Genomic DNA, 17672 nt, shown 5'->3' with positions numbered 1-17672 from the left:
GTAGGGCACCTGTGTGTATCTCTTCCACTCAATATGCCTGCTCTAGTCAACTTGGTAGAAGAGAAGGGGCCTGATTCTCTTCTGCTCTGCACTAGGTGTGGTCACTGAGCAAAGAGGGTGTAAAATGCTACCAGATCTAACCACTCTCTGCCTTGTGTCGTCATTTACACCTGTGCCCAGCAGTATCAGACCCAAGGGTTTAATTCAGAAATAAAAGAAAGTTCCCTCTTTCCTATTTCTTTTATGATTTGTTTTTAACCTGGAGTTGATTTTTCTTTAAGGCACGTTTTGATCAGCCACGTAGTCAGCTTGGATCAGGAGATGTCTGGCCAGCTATTTTGGTGGTTCAGCATGTGCTGTCTTCCAGACGCTGTGCTGTTTTGGAGAGGCTGCTTGGTGTGGGAGACACAGTCCACCCTGTAGTTTGCAGTGCTATTGATCAAAGCCTAACTGTGAGTAATCACTCTGGGCCTTGTGCCAGGCTCTAGTCTCAATAGAGCCCTTTGATACCTGGCAAAGATAATCTCTTTTAGGAGTCCTAATCCTATTTAAGTGCTTTTGCCTACAGTTTAACTGAAGGGCTGCTGCTCAGGTGTGAAATGTCAAACACAGATCTGGAATAATCTAACAGGACTTTGAAAAGCAGCTCACTTTAATTTGCTTTATGCAGTGACTCTGATGTAACGGTGTGACTGGAATAGGCTTTTGTAGCCTGGTATTGCTATACATTATTTATTAAGACCTAGTGATGTTGGTGCTTCCTTCTTCTATCCTCAGAAGTTTATAGAATCAGAAATGTAGGACTGGAAGGGACCTTGATAATCCAGTCCAATCCTCCCACACTGAGGCAGGACTAAGTATTATCTAGACCATCCCTGACAGATTTTGTCTAACTTGTTCTTAAAAACCACCAATGACAGAGATTCCACAACCTCCCTAGGTAATTTGTCCCAGTGCTTAACTACTCTTGCAGTAAGGAAGTTTTCCCTAATATCTACCCTAAATCTGCCTAGCTGCAATTTAAACCCATTACTTCTTGTCCTGTCCTCAGTGGATAAGGAGAACAATTTATCACCCTCTTCTTTTAACAACTTTTTATTTACTTGAAAACCATTATCATGAGCCCCCTCAGTCTTCTCTTCTCCAGACTAAACACACCCCATTTTTTAAATCTTTCCTCATAGGTCATGTTTTCCAGACCTTTCATCATTTTTGTTGCTCTCCTCTGGACTTTATCCAGTTTGTCCACATCTTTCCCAAAGTATGGTGCTCAGAAATGGACACAGTACTCCAACTGAGGCCTTGCCAGTGCTGACTAGAGTGGAAGAATTACTTATTGTGTCTTGCTTACAACACTCCTGCTAATACATCCTAGAATGATGTTAGTATTTTTTGCAACTGTATTATGTTGTTGACTCATTTAGTTTGTGATCCACTATAACCCCCAGATACTTTTCTCCAGGACTCCTTCGTAGGCAGTCATTTCCCATTTTGTATTTGTGCAACTGATTATTCCTTTCTAAGTGTAGTACTTCTCATTTGTCCTTACCGGATTTCATCCTATTTATATCAGCCCATTTCTCCAGTTTTTCAAGATCCTTTTGATTTCCAATCCTGTCCTCCAAAGCACTTGCAACCCCTCCAAGCTTCATATCATCTTCAAACTTTATAAGTGTACTCTCTATGCAATCATGCAAATCATTTATGAAGATATTGAACATAACCGATCCTAGGGCAGATCCCTGTGGGACCCTGTTGGATATGCCTTTCCAGCTTGACTGAGAACCATTGATAACTAACTACTTTGACCATGGTTTTCCAACCAGTTGTGCACGCACCTTACAGTAGGTTCATCTAGGCTATATTTTCCCTTATTTGTTTATGAAAAGGTCATATAAGACAATATCAAAAGCCTTACTAAAATCAAGATATATCACATCTACTGCTTCCCCCATCCACAGGGCTTGTTACCCTGTCAAAGAAAGACATTAAGTTAGTTTGACATGATTTGTTCTTGACGAATCCATGTTGACTGTTACTTATCACCTTATTATCTTCCAGGTGCTTACAAATGGATTGCTTGATTATTTGCTCCATTATCTTTTTCAGGTACAAAGTCAACCCATCGGTCTGTAATTCCCTGGGTTGTCCTTATTCCCCTTTTTTTATATATAAGTAGTATATTTGACCTTTTTTAGTCCTCTGAGAACTTGTGGAAGACAAGAGAGAGCCCCAAAATAATTGCAAATGGCTCAGAGATCTCTTCAGCCAGTTCCTTAAGTATTCTAGGGTGTATTTCATCAGGCCCTACCAACTTGAAGACATCTAATTTGTCAAAGTAATTCTTTACTTGTTCTTTCCCTATGTTAGCCTCAGATCCTACCCCACTTACATTGATGTTCACTATGTTAGTAGTTCAATTACTGCTAACTTTTTGGTGAAAACTGAAGCAAAAGACACACAGAGCTTCAGCCATTGCTGGGTTTTCTGTTGTTGTCTTTCCTTCTCATTGAGTAATGGGCCTCCCCCTGTCCTTGGTCTTGGTCTTCCTCTTGCTTCTAATCTATTTGTAGAATGTTTTCTGGTTGCCCTTTATGTCTCTAGCTAGTTTAATTTGTTATGTGCCTTGGAATTTCTAATTTTGTCCCTGCATGCTTTTTTATATACCATATATATTCATCCTAAGTGATTTGACCTAGTTTCCACTTTTGTGTGACTTTTGAGTTTCAGGCTCCTGGTTAAGCCAAGTCTCTTACCGTGCTTCCTAGTTTTCCTACACATTGGGAGAGTTTGCTCTTGTGCCCTAAATAATGTGTCTCTAAAATACTGCCAACTCTCATAAACATTTTCCCCTTAGACTTGCTTCCCCCGGGATCTTACCTACCAATTCCCAGAGTTTGCTGAAGTCTGCTTTCTTGAAGTCCATAGTCTTTATTCTGCTGTTTTCCTCCTGCCATTCCTTAGAATCATGAACTCTGTGATTTCATGATCACGTTCATCTATGCTGCCTTCCACCTTCAAATTCTCAACCAGTTCCTCCCTGTTTGTCAGACTCAAATCTTGAGCAGCCTCTCCCCTAGTCACCTTTTCCACCTTCTGTAATAAAGTTGTCTTCAGTGGATTCCAACAACTTGCTGGAAAATCTGTGCCTTGCTGTATTGTTTTCCCAACAGACATCTGGGTAGTTGAAGTCCCCCTTCACCAACAAGTTCTGTGCTTTGGATTATTATTATTATTTATTATTATTTATTATTATTTTTAAGCCTCATCCACTTCTTCTCCCTGGTTAGGTTCTCTACTGGACACCTACCACGACATCACCCTTGTTTTTTTTTATCGCTTTTATCCTCATCCAGAGATTTTTAATAGGTCTTCCTCCTACTTCTATCTGGACCGCAGTGCAAGTGTTTGATTTACATCTTTGATTTACAAAGCAGCACCTCCTCCTATTTTACCCTTCCTGTCCTTCCTGAACAAGCTGTACCCTTCTATGCCAATATGCCAGTCATGTGGATTGTCCCACCAAATCTCGGTGATGTCGTAATTATGATTATTCACTAGTATTTCTAGTGCTTCCTGTTTATTCCCCATTCTTCTTGCATTAGGATATAGATACCTAAGATGTTCATTAGATTTCCCCTCTATTCCCTCTTGTCTCTCATTTGCCCCTGCTCTGATTGCCCATGTTCTCCCGCACCCCAGATTCTGACCCTCCACCTTGGTCTCCATGTTTTTTAGACTTACCTGTGGGCTTTTGTCTGATGCCCCGTCAACACCTCGTTTAAAGCTTGCCTCACCAGGTTAGCCAGTCTGTCTCCGAATAATGACAGGTTTCAGAGTAACAGCCGTGTTAGTCTGTATTCGCAAAAAGAAAAGGAGTACTTGTGGCACCTTAGAGACTAACCAATTTATTCGAGCATAAGCTTTCGTGAGCTACAGCTACATCCGATGAAGTGAGCTGTAGCTCACGAAAGCTTATGCTCAAATAAATTGGTTAGTCTCTAAGGTGCCACAAGTACTCCTTTTCTTTTTGCGAAGATGCTCTTCCCCTTCCTTAATAGGTGGACCCCATCTCTGCTCAGCAGTCCTTCTTGGAACAGCATTGCATAGTTGAGATAGCCGAAGCCCTCTTGGCAATTACATCTGCACAGCCATGCATTTACCTCCAGGATGTGTCTGTCTCTTCCTGGGCCCCTAACCTTGACTGGAAGGATGGATGAAAACATCATGTGTGCCTGCAACTCCTGCACCCTCAGTTGCTTTTGAGCCCTGTAGTTGCTTCTGATCTGCTCAGGGTCATGGCTTGAAGTATCATTAGTGCCCACATGGCTGAGCGCATGGGGTACTAGTCAGAGGGCTGGAGGAGCCTCATCAATCCTTCCATAATGTCTCAGATATGAGCCCTGGCAGGCACCACACCTCCTGAGATGCCCGGTCAGGCCGGCAGATGGATGCCTCTGTCCACTTTAGAAAGGAGTCACGACCACCACCACGCTTTGTTTCCTCTTGGGTGTGGTGGCCACAGTCCTCCCAGCCATGGGGGTATATCGGGTCTCCTCCTCCACTTCTGGGGGAGATTCCTCATCTCTTGTTGCCAGGGCAGCATACCTTTTTTGTTTTTTTTATCTCTATGCGTGGTGGGTTGGGAGCAGAGGTGGAGCACTGCCTGCTGTCAAAAGTAACCAGCAGCTAGCTTCCTCCCTGTGAAGGAGCTGTTTTCTTCTCCCCTGGTGGTCCTACTGCAGTCCTGTCCAACTGAATTGCTTCCTCAAACTTGGAGGTCCCCATATTTATATTTTCAATTAATTCCTTGTGTGCATGGATGCTGCTCAGCCTAGTCACCTCCTCCAGAAGCTCTCACACCTGCTTCTTGAAAGAGGCTACCAGTAGGCACCTCTCACACTGGATGGTCTCCCCTGCCTGGCTTTCTGTGATGGGGAAATGCAGGCCACAGTCTGCAAATCCACAGCAGGACCTGGGCAGAGGCATCCACGGTCGGGTTCTCTGTCTATATGCAGGTGGAGGAGCCAGGAGTGTATAATCACAGCCCCATATTTGGAGCTGGTCAAAATGTTTCCACCAAAAAAGTTTCATGACAAAACATGGGGTATTGCTGAGATATTTTTGTGGGAAAATATCCATTTCGATTAAATTTTCCAGTTTTTTTTTTTACACGAAGATTTGAAATGTCCAGATTGACATTTGAATTGTCAAAAATGGCAGCATTTCAAATCCTCAAAATTGGGCCTGTTTTCTGCCTCCCCCCCCCCCCCCCCGGCCCCACATTTCCAAATTGAAATTTTTCAAAAGTCTCTCTGTGCTAGGAAAGTGTTGACTATTGCACCCTATATCAGCTTGAAAACAAACATTGAATTTCCCATGGGACAGAAATTCCTTTTTCCATACAGCTCTCCTCGCCCCATTTTGATGAGGCATGTGGCCCGACTTAAAAAAACAACAACCAGGGGCGAGGTAGAGCACTCACAATTCCATTTTGAAATGTGTGGGATCTGTGGCTGCTCAGGGCCTCTGGAGATCAGGCCCTATATTTTCAGAAGGGTCACTTACCCTGGGGACGCACCTGAGGACTGATCTTTCAGAAGGGCTAAGCCCGCACAGAGCCTACTGAAGTGAAAGGGAAAACCAGGGGTCATGTGTGTCTGAGTTGGTAGCAAATGAATGCACCAATGTGGCTTGGGAAAAGTAAGGTTGTGTCTTTTGGATGGAATACAAACCAAGTTCCTGAATCCTTCCTGTCACAGCAGAGTGTGAGTTTTAATGTGACGAGTGTCCTTGTCACATTACAGTGATAATTCCATTGTGCCTTACTCAGTTCCCTCCGCAGTTTCAATGACAGAGGGTCGTAGTCTTCCCTTCATGACGACACATCATGTGAGGACTTGCCGTGTGCTCTCAGAGAACTGCTGAGCCCCATCAGCAAGGTGCTGAACGCTTCTGTAAAGCAGAGATCCCACATAGGCCAGTGGGAGTTGCGGGCATTCAGGAATGCTGAGGACATGGCAGGATCAAGCCCAGGGATCGTTGGTTTGCTTCCTTGGGTTGCTGGCCTTGGGGTCGGGTGGGGCCAAGGACAGGGAATTGAGGAGAGGGAGCTTGAGGTGAGTGCCCATTGAGTGAGAGGGAAGTGGTGGGTGGGGGTGTCAGCCACGTAACTTACCTGGCCTTAAGGCTGCCCCTGGATCCAGGTGTAACAGTTTTTTGACATCTTTAACTTGGTGCTGCTGATCAGTGTCCCCCATATATGGGCTCCATTGTAGGCCCTCATCTCTTCCCGCTGAGACCCATACAAAGTCAAAGCACCTTCCAGCCTGTGGCTGAAACTTAACAGCATTGGAGAGGAGCCAAGAGAGGAGAGTCGGAGCCAGCAGCCAGGAGAGAGTCATCGCTGCCAGGAGTCTGGAGAGGCAGCGGTGCCAGGGTGATGAATGGTATTTGTATACCGCTGCTCCACTGGGTGTGGGGTCCCCTCTGGATGCATTAGCGGTAGCAGCTTCTTTTAGTCACACTTTTTTGAACCAAAGGTGGTGAATTCTCTCTCTGGTTATTACATGGGACCGATGACAGTGGTGCTGGTATATGCATCCAGTACAGCTTTGGGCACAAATGCTAGGTGCATTAGCATTAGCAAGTGATGTGCCAAGCAAGCCCCAAATCCCACGCCTGCAGTGGAAGCAGAGAGGCAGGAAAGTCATTGCCACTTCAGATTCACCCAGCTTGAGGGCCTTCAAAATAAGACCGCACAAGTATGGCAGGAAGCCGGCAGAGATATAAGGGAGCCCGTGCTAGTGCCCTGTAAAAGCCAGTGTTAATGCTATCTCTGTATAACAGTGCTTAGACAAGCAAGTGATAAGTGCTTTAGAAATACAGTTGACAGAGTAGATAGCAGTAGCTTAATCACGTATGTGGGATCTTATGAATAAATGCATCCTCTGCCTTGCTAGCTGCTGGTTGTTCTCCATTAGCCATGCCAGCTGCAATGGATGCTGTAGTATGTCATACATTTGTCAGCTCCTAAGCAACCAGAGGAGCTAGGGAACAGGAGCAGGGAACAGGGAAGTTTTGCAAGGGAGTTCTCCAGGTGAAGGAGGAGCGACTACATGAGTTTCTTGTTTGTTTTGTTTATGGGCTTGCTGCTTGACTGTAGTAAATTGTGTGGTCTGTTTGGGGGGCGTGTGCCAAGCCTAGCAGATGCCAGGCTGGCTGAGAGCTTCTTAATGAGGCTGTGATCCCTAATCCCTGTAGGATCCATTAACCAGGGAGCGTGGCTACTCAGGGAGAGCAGGGGTTTAAAAAGCCAACTCCTACGTGACCAGAGGAGCTAGTGAACAGGAGCAGCGCATAGGAGAATTTTGTGAGGGAGTTTAGACAGGGAGCGAGAGAGTAAGATACACCTAACATTCTCCAAATTTAGGGCAGTAAACACTCCCCTGACCACCCTAATCCCAGACAAAACAAAACAAGCTGCAGGAGTAAAAAGAATGCAGGCAGAAGTCCAGCAGCAGAGTGGGGGCTCTCCAGTTTATTGCACTGAATGAAGCATTTATGCTTACCTGCCTTGTGGGCAAATGGCTTACGTGTGCAAGGAGCTCATGGCCTTTAGAGACCCAGTCAGGGCTCTTGAGACCAAAGTGGCTGAACTGGATGACAGTTCATGAGCTGGATGAGCTAAGGGAGACAGAGAGGTTCATAGATGAGACTTTCCGGGACATAGTAGAACGGTCCCACCCCCGGTCTGACAGCCTCTGTGCTGTTGAAGAGGATGAAAAATTCAGGGAAGGAGAACATCAAATTGTAGCAGAGGGAAACAATCCCATAGATATCATGGTATCCTCTCACACTGAAGATAGGTCTCCGGAGGAGTGAATCCCAGTTACTAGGAAGCGACAGGTAATAGTAATGAGGGATTTGATCATTAGAAATACAGATAGCTGGGTTTGCGATGAATGGGAGAGTTGCCTGGCCGGGTATAAAGATCGTAGATCTTCAGACATCTAGGCAGACTTATGCGCAGTGCTGGGGAGGAGCTGGTGGTCGTGGTACGTATTCGTACCAATGACATAGAGAAGGCTAGGAGAGAGGTCCTGGAGGCCAAATTTAGGCTGCTAGGTAGGAGATTAAAATGAGGACCTCCATGGTAGCATTCTCTGAAAGGCTTCCAATTCCATGGACAGGGTCAATTAGACAAGCAGAACTGCAGGGTCTCAATGTGTGGATGAGACGATGGTGTAGGGAGGAGGGGTTTAGATTCATTAGGAAATGGGGAACCTTTTGGGAAAGGGGAAGCCTATTCAGGAAGAATGAGCTCCACCTAAACCACAATGGGACAAGATTGCTGGCATCTTAAATTAAAAAGGTTGTAGAAGAGTTCTTAAACTGAGGGCTGGGGGAAAGCTGACAGGTGCGGAGGAGCACATGGTTTGGAATGAGACATCCCATGGGGAGGATCTATTAAAGGGGAGTCTCTACATCCTAGTGAAGAGGATAGACGTTGATAGAGTGCAGGTAGGAACTGAAGAGAAACAGTCAAATGAAAGAGTCCCATTCAGTTACATCACATGAAGGCAGACAACTAAAAAATGACAAATTCTATAAGTGTTTGTATACAAATGCTAAAGTCTAAATAGTAATATGGGTGAACTTGAGTGCCTGGTATTAAATGAGGATATTGATAAAATAGGCATCACAGAAACTTGGTGGAACAATGATGATCAATGGGACATGGTAATACCGGCGTACAAAATACACAGGAATCACAGAATAGATTGTGCTGGTGGGGGAGTGGCACTCTTTGTGAAAGAAAGCATAGAGTCAAATATAGAAAAAATCTTAAATGTATCAAACTGTACCACAGAATCTTTACTGATAGAAATTCCTTGCGTGAATAAGATTATAGCAGTAGGAATATACTACACCTGACCAGGCTGGTGACAGTGATTGTGAAATGCTCTGGGAGACTAGAGACCCTATAAAACTAGTAAACTCAATAATAATGGAGGATTTCAACTATCTGCATATTGACTGGGTACATCCATAGGCAGAGTTTGGGGGGGCAAGGGAGGGCGTTGCCCCCCAAAACTGCAAGCCTCAGGGCTGCGCAGGCAGCCTGAGTGTGCAGTGCAATGAGTTCTGCAGAGAGACAGGAGATTTGCTACTACCAGTTTGCACCCCTGAGGCAGAGTGTCAGAATTTTGTTTATAAACAGAGTGATTAACAGGTGATTAAGATAAGATAAGGCTGTTAGGATGTTCCCTAAAGTTAAAAGAAAAGGAGTACTTGTGGCACCTTCATCGATGAAGTGAGCTGTAGCTTATGCTCAAAAAATTGGTTAGTCTCTAAGGTGCCACAAGTCCTCCTTTTCTTTTTGCGAATACAGACTAACACGGCTGCTACTCTGAAACTTAAAGTTAAACTATCTCTTCCAAGCTTGGTCCACTGCAAAAAAGTTAGGCCTTGTCTACACTGCCACTTTACAGCACTGCAACTGTCTCGCTCAGGGGGTGTGAAAAAACACCCTCCTGAGCGCTGCAAGTTTCCGTGCTGTAAAGTGGCAGTGTAGACAGCACCGTGCTCCCAGTGCTGGGAGCTACTCCCCTTGTGGAGGCAGGTTTTTTAGTAGCACTGGGAGAGCTCTCTCCCGGCGCTGGTGCCGCGATTACACAGCCACGTTAAAGTGCTGCTGCGGCAGTGCTTTAACATTGCTTGTGAAAACATACCCTGAGTAGCCTAAATGATAGAAAGTAATTGGAGATGTTTCTACAGTTGTTGTATTCAAGAGGTGGTAACAAAGTTACTAATACCTTTATTTGAGAAGATAACTGATTTTTTGGACAAAGGAAATGCAGTAGATCTAACCTACCTGATTGTCGGTAAGGCATTTGATACAGTTCTACATGAGAAATTATTAGTTAAATTGGAGAAGATGGGGATTAATATGAGAACTGAAAGGTGGATAAGGAACTGGTTAAAGGGAAGACTACAACAGGTCATACTGAAAGGTGAACTCTCAGGCTCGAGCATGGGTAGGCAACCTAAGGTACGCGTGCCAAAGGCGGCATGCGAGCTGATTTTCAGTGGCACTCACACTGCCCAGGTCCTGGCTACCGGTCCGGGGGGCTCTGCATTTTAATTTAATTTTAAATTAAGCTTCTTAAACATTTTAAAAACCTTATTTACTTTACATATAACAATAGTTTAGTTATATATTAAAGACTTATAGAAAGAGACCTAAAAACGTTAAAATGTATTATTGGCACGTGAAACCTTAAATTAGAGTGAATAAATGAAGACTTGGCACACCACTTCTGAAAGGTTGCTGACCCCTGGGCTAGAGGAAGGTTACTAGTAGAATTCCTCTGGGATCAGTCTTGGGACCAACCTTATTTAACATTTTTATTACTGACCGTGGCACAAAAAGTGGGAGTGTGCTAATAAAATTTGCAGATAACACAAAGTTGGGAGGTATTGCCAGTACGGAGGAGGACTGGAATACCTTACAAGAAGATCTGGATTACCTGGTAAACTGGAGTAATAGAAATGGGATGATATTTAATAGTGCAAAGTCATGCATTTAGGGACTAACAACAAGAATTTTTGCTATAAGCCGGGGACTTATCAGTTGGGAGTGACAGTGGAGGAGAAAGAGCTGGAGGTATTTGTTGATCACAGAATGACTATTAGCTGCTAATGTGATGCGGCCGTGAAAAGGCTAACGCAGTCCTGGGGTGTATCAGGCGAGGTATTTCCAGTAGCGACAGGGAAGTATTAGTACCATTATACAAGGCACTGGTGAGACCTCATCTGGAATACTGTGTGCAATTCTAGTCTCCCATGTTTAAGAAAGATGACTTCAAACTGGAACAGGTGCAGAAAAGGGCTACTAGGATGATGTGAGGAATGGAAAACTTATGAGAGGAGACTCAAAGAGCTTGGCTTGTTTAATCTGACCAATAGAAGGCTGAGGGGAGGTATGATTACTCTGGATAAATACACCAGAGGGATAAAAACTAGGGAGGGAGAGAAGTTATTGAAGTTAAGCATCAGTGTGGACCCCAGAACAAATACATATAAACCGGCCATCAACAAGTTTAGGCTTGAAATTAGGTGAAAGTTTCTATCCATCAGAGGAGTGAAGTTCTGGAGCAGCCTCCCAAGGGGAGCAGTGGGGGCAAAAAACCTAACTGGCTTCAAGACTGAGCTTGATAAATATATGGAAGGGGTGGTATGATGATACTGTCTACAATGACATTTGGCCTAGCTGCGACTGCTAGCAGCAAATATCTCCAATGGCTGGTGATGGGACACTAGATGGGGAGGGCTCTGAGTTACTACAGAGAATTCTTTCCCACATGCTCAGGGTCTAACTGATGGCCATATTTGGGGTCAGGAAGGAATTTTCCCCTGGGTCAGATTGGCAGAGACCCTGGGGGTTTTTCACCTTCTTCTGCGGCATGGGCTATGGGATCACTTGCAGTTTTGAACTAGTGTAAATGGTGAATTCTCTGTAACTTGAAGTCTTTAAATCATGATTTGAGGATGTTAGTAACTTAGCCAGAGGTGAGAGGTCTATTACAGGAGTGAGTGGGTGAGGTTTTGTGGCCAGCAATATGCAGGAGGTCAGACTAGATGATCACAATGATCCCTTCTGACTTTAATAAGAGTATCTGAGTAAGAATATACATTACAATTTTTAACCTAGCCAGTGTCCCATAAGTGACTTGCCACAAGATGTCAGAACATGTTAGTATTAGAGCTGTGGGTCTAATATTTATTTTATTTTGTTTCTTGATATAGAAATTAGATACAATGCCCCTGTCAGACATTTCTAAGTTATTATCTGAAAAAACACTAGCGTTTTCAGTTACCTAAGTAGTCCCTAGAATCACAGTTAAAGTTGCACCCCCAACCCTCCCAAATCTCGACTGGTGCCCCTGTGGGCAGGCATGGAATTTGTCATCCCTCCCAGCCCCATTTGCCTGACTGGAGCTGCCCCCCCAAATATTGAAGTCAAACTACGCCTATGCATGTCACCTCAGGATGAGTTGCAGAGAGAAAGTTTCTAGACACCACTAATGTCTACTTCTTGGAGCAGCTAGTCCTGGAACCCACAAGGGGAGAAGCAATTCTTGAGTTCGTCCTAAGTAGAGCAAAGGATCTGGTCCAAGGGGTGAATATAGTTGAACCGCTTGGTAATAGTGACCATAATCTAATTAAATTTAACATCCGTGTATGTGGGAGTGCGGGGGGACCAAAGAAGCCTCAGAAAGGGGAACTACACAAAAATGAGGACGCTAGTTAAATGGAAATTAAAAGGAACAGTCACAAGTGTGAAATGCTTCCATGGAAACTTTTTAAAAACACCATAATACAGGCTCAAAATAAATGTATACCCCAAATTTAAAAGAATAGTAAGAGAACAAAAAAATGCCATTATGGGTAAACAACAGAGTAAAAGAAGCAATTAGGGGCAAAAAGGCATCCTTTAACAATTGGAAGTAAATTCCTACTGAGGAAAATAGAAAGGAGCATAAGCTCTGGCAAGTCAAGTGTAAAAGTATAATGAGGCAGGCCAAAATAGAATTTGCCGAGCAACTAGCAAAAGACTCAAACTAACAGAATTTTTTTTTAAGTACACCAGAAGCAGGAAGCCTCCCAACCAATCAGTGGGACCATGGGACAATCGAGATGCTAAAGGAGCACTCCAGGAAGACAAGGCCACTGCGGAGAAGCTGAATGAATTCTTTGCATTGGTCTTCACTGCCAAGGACACGAGGGAGATTCCCACATCTGAGTCATTCTTTTTAGGTGACAAATCTCAGGAACCGTCTCGGATTGAAGTGTCAGTAGAGATGGTTTTGGAACAAATTGATAAATTAAACAGTAATAAGTCACCAGGACCAGATGGTATTCACCCAAGAGTTCTGAATAAACTCAAATATGAAACTGTAGCACTACTAATTGTTATATGTAACCTATCCCTTAAATCAACTTCTGTACCAGATGACTGGAGAATAGCTAATGTAATGCTTTTTTTAACAAATAATAATTTAAAAAAAAAAAAGCTCCCGAGGTGATCCTGGCCCTTACAGGCCAGTAAGTGTAACTTCAGTCCCAGGCAAATTGATTGAAACTGTAATATAGAATAGAATTATTAGATGCATAGATGAACACAATTTGTTGTGGAACAGTTAACATGGTTTTTTTTAAGGGAAATTGTGCCTCACCACTCTATTAGAATTCTTTGAGGGGGTCAACAAACGTGGACAAAGGTGATCCAGTGGATATAGAATACTTAGATTTTCAGAAAGTCTTTGACAGGGTCCCTCACCAAAGCTCTCTTAAGCAAATTCAGCAGTCATGGGATAAGAGGGTAGGTTGTCTCATGGATCAATAACTGGTTAAAAGACAGGAAACAAAGTCTAGGAATAAATTGTGAGTTTTCAGAATGGAGAGAGGTAAATAGTGGTGTCCCCAGGAATCTGTACTGGGACTAGTGCTGTTTAACATATTCATAAATGAGCTGGAAAAGGGGATAAAGAATGAGGTGGTAAAATTTACAGATGATACAAAATTACTCAGGTTAAGTCCAAAACTGACAGCAAAGAGTTACAAAAAAAGATTCTCACAAAACTGGGTGACTGGGCAACAAAATGGCAGATGAAATTAAATGTTAATAAATGCAAAGAAATGCACATTGGAAAACATAATTCCAACTATGTGTACAAAATGGTGGGGTCTAAATTAGCTGTTACTACAAGAGATCTTGGAGTCATTGTGGATGGTTCTCTGACAACATCCACTCATTGTGTACCAGCAGTCAAAAAAGCTAACAGACTGTTATGAACCATTAGGAAAGGTATAGATAATAAGACAGAAAATATCATAATGCCACTATAGAAATCTATGGTATACCCACACCTGGAATGCTGCACTCCGGTCTGGTTGTCCCATTTCAAAAAAGATATATTAGAAATGGAAAAGGTACAGAAAAGGTCAACAAAAAATTATCAGGATGGAACAGCTTCCGTATGAGGAGAGATTAAAGGGACTGGGACTGTTCAGCTGGGAAAAGAAATGACTAAAGGGGGATAAGATAGAGGTCTATAAAATCATGACTGGTGTGGAGAAAGTGAATAAGGAAGTGTTGTTTGCCCCTTAACATAACACAAGAACCAGAGGTTACCCAATGAGATGAATAGGCAGCATGTCTGGAACAAACATAAGGAGACTTCTTCCCATAATGCACAAACAACCTGTGCAACTTGTTGCCAGGGGATGTTGTGAAGGCCAAAACTATAACTCGATTAAAAACCGATTTGGTTAAGTTAATCATAGAATCGTAGACTTTAAGGTCAGAAGGGACCATTATGATTGTCTAGTCTGACCTCCTGCACAACGCAAGCCACAGAATCTCACCCGCCCACTTCTGTAACAAACCCCTAACCTATGTCTGAGCTATTGAAGTCCTCAAATCGTGGTATAAAGACTTAATGAAGGAGAGGTCCACCAGTGGCTATGAGCCAAGATGGTTAGGGATTCAACTCCATGCTCTGGGTGTCCCTATGCCTCTGAGTGCCAGAGGCTGGGACTGGACCACAGGACATGGATCACTTGATGATTGCCTTGTTCTGTTAATGTTCTTTGAAACACTTGCTATTGGCTACTGTGGGAAAACAGGATACTGGGCTAGATGGACCATTGGTCTGAAATAGTATGGCCGTTCTCATGTTCTTATATTTTAAGTCAAGGAGAGCTAGCCTGTATCTTCTATCTATACCCCTCATTTGGAAGGAGGAAGTGGCCTATAAGAGTCTTAATGTTAGTGCAAAGTAACTGGTAGATACATTCTCCAGTCAATGGGAAGCTACATGTGTATCTAGGGAAGAATTTGTCCCTGGTTGTGTTGAAAGCTTGAGTTTGATTCTCATCTGTCTTTCTCCCTGTGGACTCATTTACCTCCGTGCAGACTGAGTGCAAAATGCTACCATTCTGATTCGATAAGGTTTTACTTCCACAGTGGGCAGGTGCAAGTGACTGCACAGGATACAAGGCAATGGCGAATCAGGGCTTTTGGGTCTATAAAGTCTTCATTGTGTGGCAAAGTGGAGGCATGCAGTTAGCTTTTACAAACAACCCCTCCTAGTATTAGTAGCTGCAACGTAACCGGTGGTTAAGCACTGGAATACATTGCCCAGGGACGCTGTGGAATCTCCATCGTTGGAGATTTTTAGGAGTAGGTTAGACAAACACCTGTCAGGGATGGTCTCAAGAATACTTAGTCCTGCCTTGAGTGCAGGGGACTGGACTAGACGACCTCTCGAGGTCCCGGCCAGTCCTGTGATTCCATGGTAATGCTTCATGTGTCTATCTGAGTCTCCGAAAGTGCTCTCAGAGAACACGATGCTCGACCTCACAACCCTGTTTTCCAGTTATCTATTTGGATTGGCCTAAAGGCTGAGTCACCTGCCTTTAACCACCCTGTCGTCTCACCTGGCTCAGCCCCAGCAGCAAGTCTGCACTAGCATTCCTCCCACAGCTGCTTCTGACTGAACTGCGCAGGTGGCAGCAACAATGGGAAACGTCCGTGAAAATAATCGGTCATAGACCGGGTCCAAATGTTTGCATTGGCAGCAAACGGATGAGTCCACTGCCAGCAAGATCGCTCAATGTGTGGGAGCCTTTGTATGAAATATTTACAGGAAACCTCTTGGCTTTGAGGCGCTCATCCTTCCATCCCCCACTGGGTTGGAGTTCACTTTAGCACCATGGCACTCAGAGCCCTTCGCGAAAGGTGGGTTTGTGGCTGGAAATCTCTGTTGGGGTTTCTCAGCTGGGATTGTGGGAAAGGTACCTGGTGCTTAACATTGATGTGGCTCATGCATAAAAGATTTTGGCCTCCAGTTCTCTCCATCCTTCATGTTTCCACCACCCCGCCCCCGCCCCCGGTAAATCCATCACATCAACGAAAATGTAAAATTAGCCCAGGGGCACAGTTGGAGGCTTGCACATGAGCTGGAAATGCTGGTAACAGGCTCAATTCTTCGCTCAGCAAGGGGAGGGGGGATTCCAGAGGGAGCGGAGGGTGCCTGCCTTTAGTCTACTGTCTTTTCTCTGAAAGTTTCTTTTTTTGGGGAAAAAGGGATAGGTCTCTATTAGTGATAGTGAGAGCTCCCCACCCCGGCCCACCTGCACAGGAGGGGACATAGCTGCCCAGTCAGGCTGTGGCACTGTGGTTAACCCATACAGTGGGGTAAGGAGGCTCCTTACATTCCCTCACTCCTTGGCATGGGCATGTGGCAGTGCTTGCAACTGGGCCCTTTATTAGAGAAATTGGGGGAAGGGATATCATGCCCAATGGGGCCCTGAAGAGCTTGGCCTGCCTGCCACGGGCTCCCTCCTCCTTCAAGCTGTGCCCCCACTGTCATTTGGAGGGTATCATCTTGTGGGTGGAGCAGTGGGCTTAGCCCTCCAGTTTTGTGGGGGGCTTGCTCTTCCTCTGTAGGAGGCAGCCTGCTGGGTCTGCTCCCCTCACCGTGGCTGGAAGTATATCAGGATTGCCCTTGGCGGTTCGGAAGCACCCTACGGTTACTTAGTGTGGGTCTCTAAAGCTAGGCCTTGAGAGCAGAAGCCCTGCCTGCTCTGACAAAGAAGTGTCAGGAGGTCTCCACTGTCCAAGCAGAGTAAAGGTTTGCTCCATCATCCTTGGCCAAAATATCCCCTCCCTTTGCTACTCTGCATCCAAAGGTTGCCAACCTCTCAGCCCAGAAGTGGCTGCATTTCCAGTGAAAACTTTTGCGATAAAAGCTGCTCGGAAAGGTGGCTGACTCTGATTTGGGGTCAAAACTTTTCTTTTTTTTTAAGATAAAAGATTTTTTGATCAAAATGAGAAATTTTTGTGGAAAACTTTTATGTTGGTCAATATTTTCCAGTTTTTCAACAATTCTCTCCCCACCCTTCCACCCCCTTTCACCCCCAATGTTTTTGTCATCCCTCCTCTTCCACTGTCGGGGGATGGAGGAATACGAAAAACATACAGTTTTAAAAAAAAATTGTTTCATCAAAAAAAGAAAAATTCAACAACAACAAACAACTAATGAAACTACATATTTTTCAGTTTGTTCAAGATGTTTTGTGGGAAATATAGAGCAGGTTTTTGAGCAGCTCTACTTGCTACCATTCTATAATTACACACCAGTGCCTGGGAAGAAGGGCCTGAAGGCTAGCTGGGGTCTCAGAATAGTTATATATAAACAGTTCTCTATGCAGCAGGATTTTGTGGGATGGGTGGTCAAATTATCCATTGGAACAACACAAAGCTGAAGAAGCCATATGGCATCTTGTTTTTGTTTCAGGTGGCATCGGTTCTGCTTCGAGGATTCATCTCATTTGGTGCCACCTTGCTAAGAAAGAAATCAGACAGTTCATCTCACTGGCACTTATCTAATTAGAGTGTGCAAAAATGCTTGCCTCCTGCAGGAAAAATATATGAAGATGGCTTGGGGATGAGGGTGATCCATACTCGGCCTTGTGTTTCCCTTATCCTGACTGAAGTCATTTGGCCGCTAGTGTGTGAGGAGGAATACATGGGGGGAAGGGGTGAATATTGCTCCCAGCCAACAAGCTCAGGTTTTGAGATTTAGTTCTGCTGCTTCCCA

General features: G+C 44.3%; 1 long non-coding RNA gene across 1 annotated transcript in view; it reads left to right on the top strand.

Moving 5' to 3' along the window:
- The first annotated feature begins 365 nt into the window (after window positions 1-365).
- The window catches only part of LOC141981805 (uncharacterized), a 128621-nt gene continuing 111314 nt past the window's right edge, over window positions 366-17672 (top strand). Inside the window, exon 1 of the long non-coding RNA XR_012637927.1 lies at window positions 366-452. This is a non-coding gene — a long non-coding RNA (uncharacterized LOC141981805). The remainder of the gene's footprint in view (window positions 453-17672) is intronic.

This window comes from Natator depressus, chromosome 2, assembly GCF_965152275.1.
Source record: "Natator depressus isolate rNatDep1 chromosome 2, rNatDep2.hap1, whole genome shotgun sequence".
Classification (NCBI taxonomy): domain Eukaryota; kingdom Metazoa; phylum Chordata; order Testudines; family Cheloniidae; genus Natator; species Natator depressus.
Note: the sequence above shows the minus strand (reverse complement) of the source record. Positions and strands in the feature narration are given on the sequence as shown.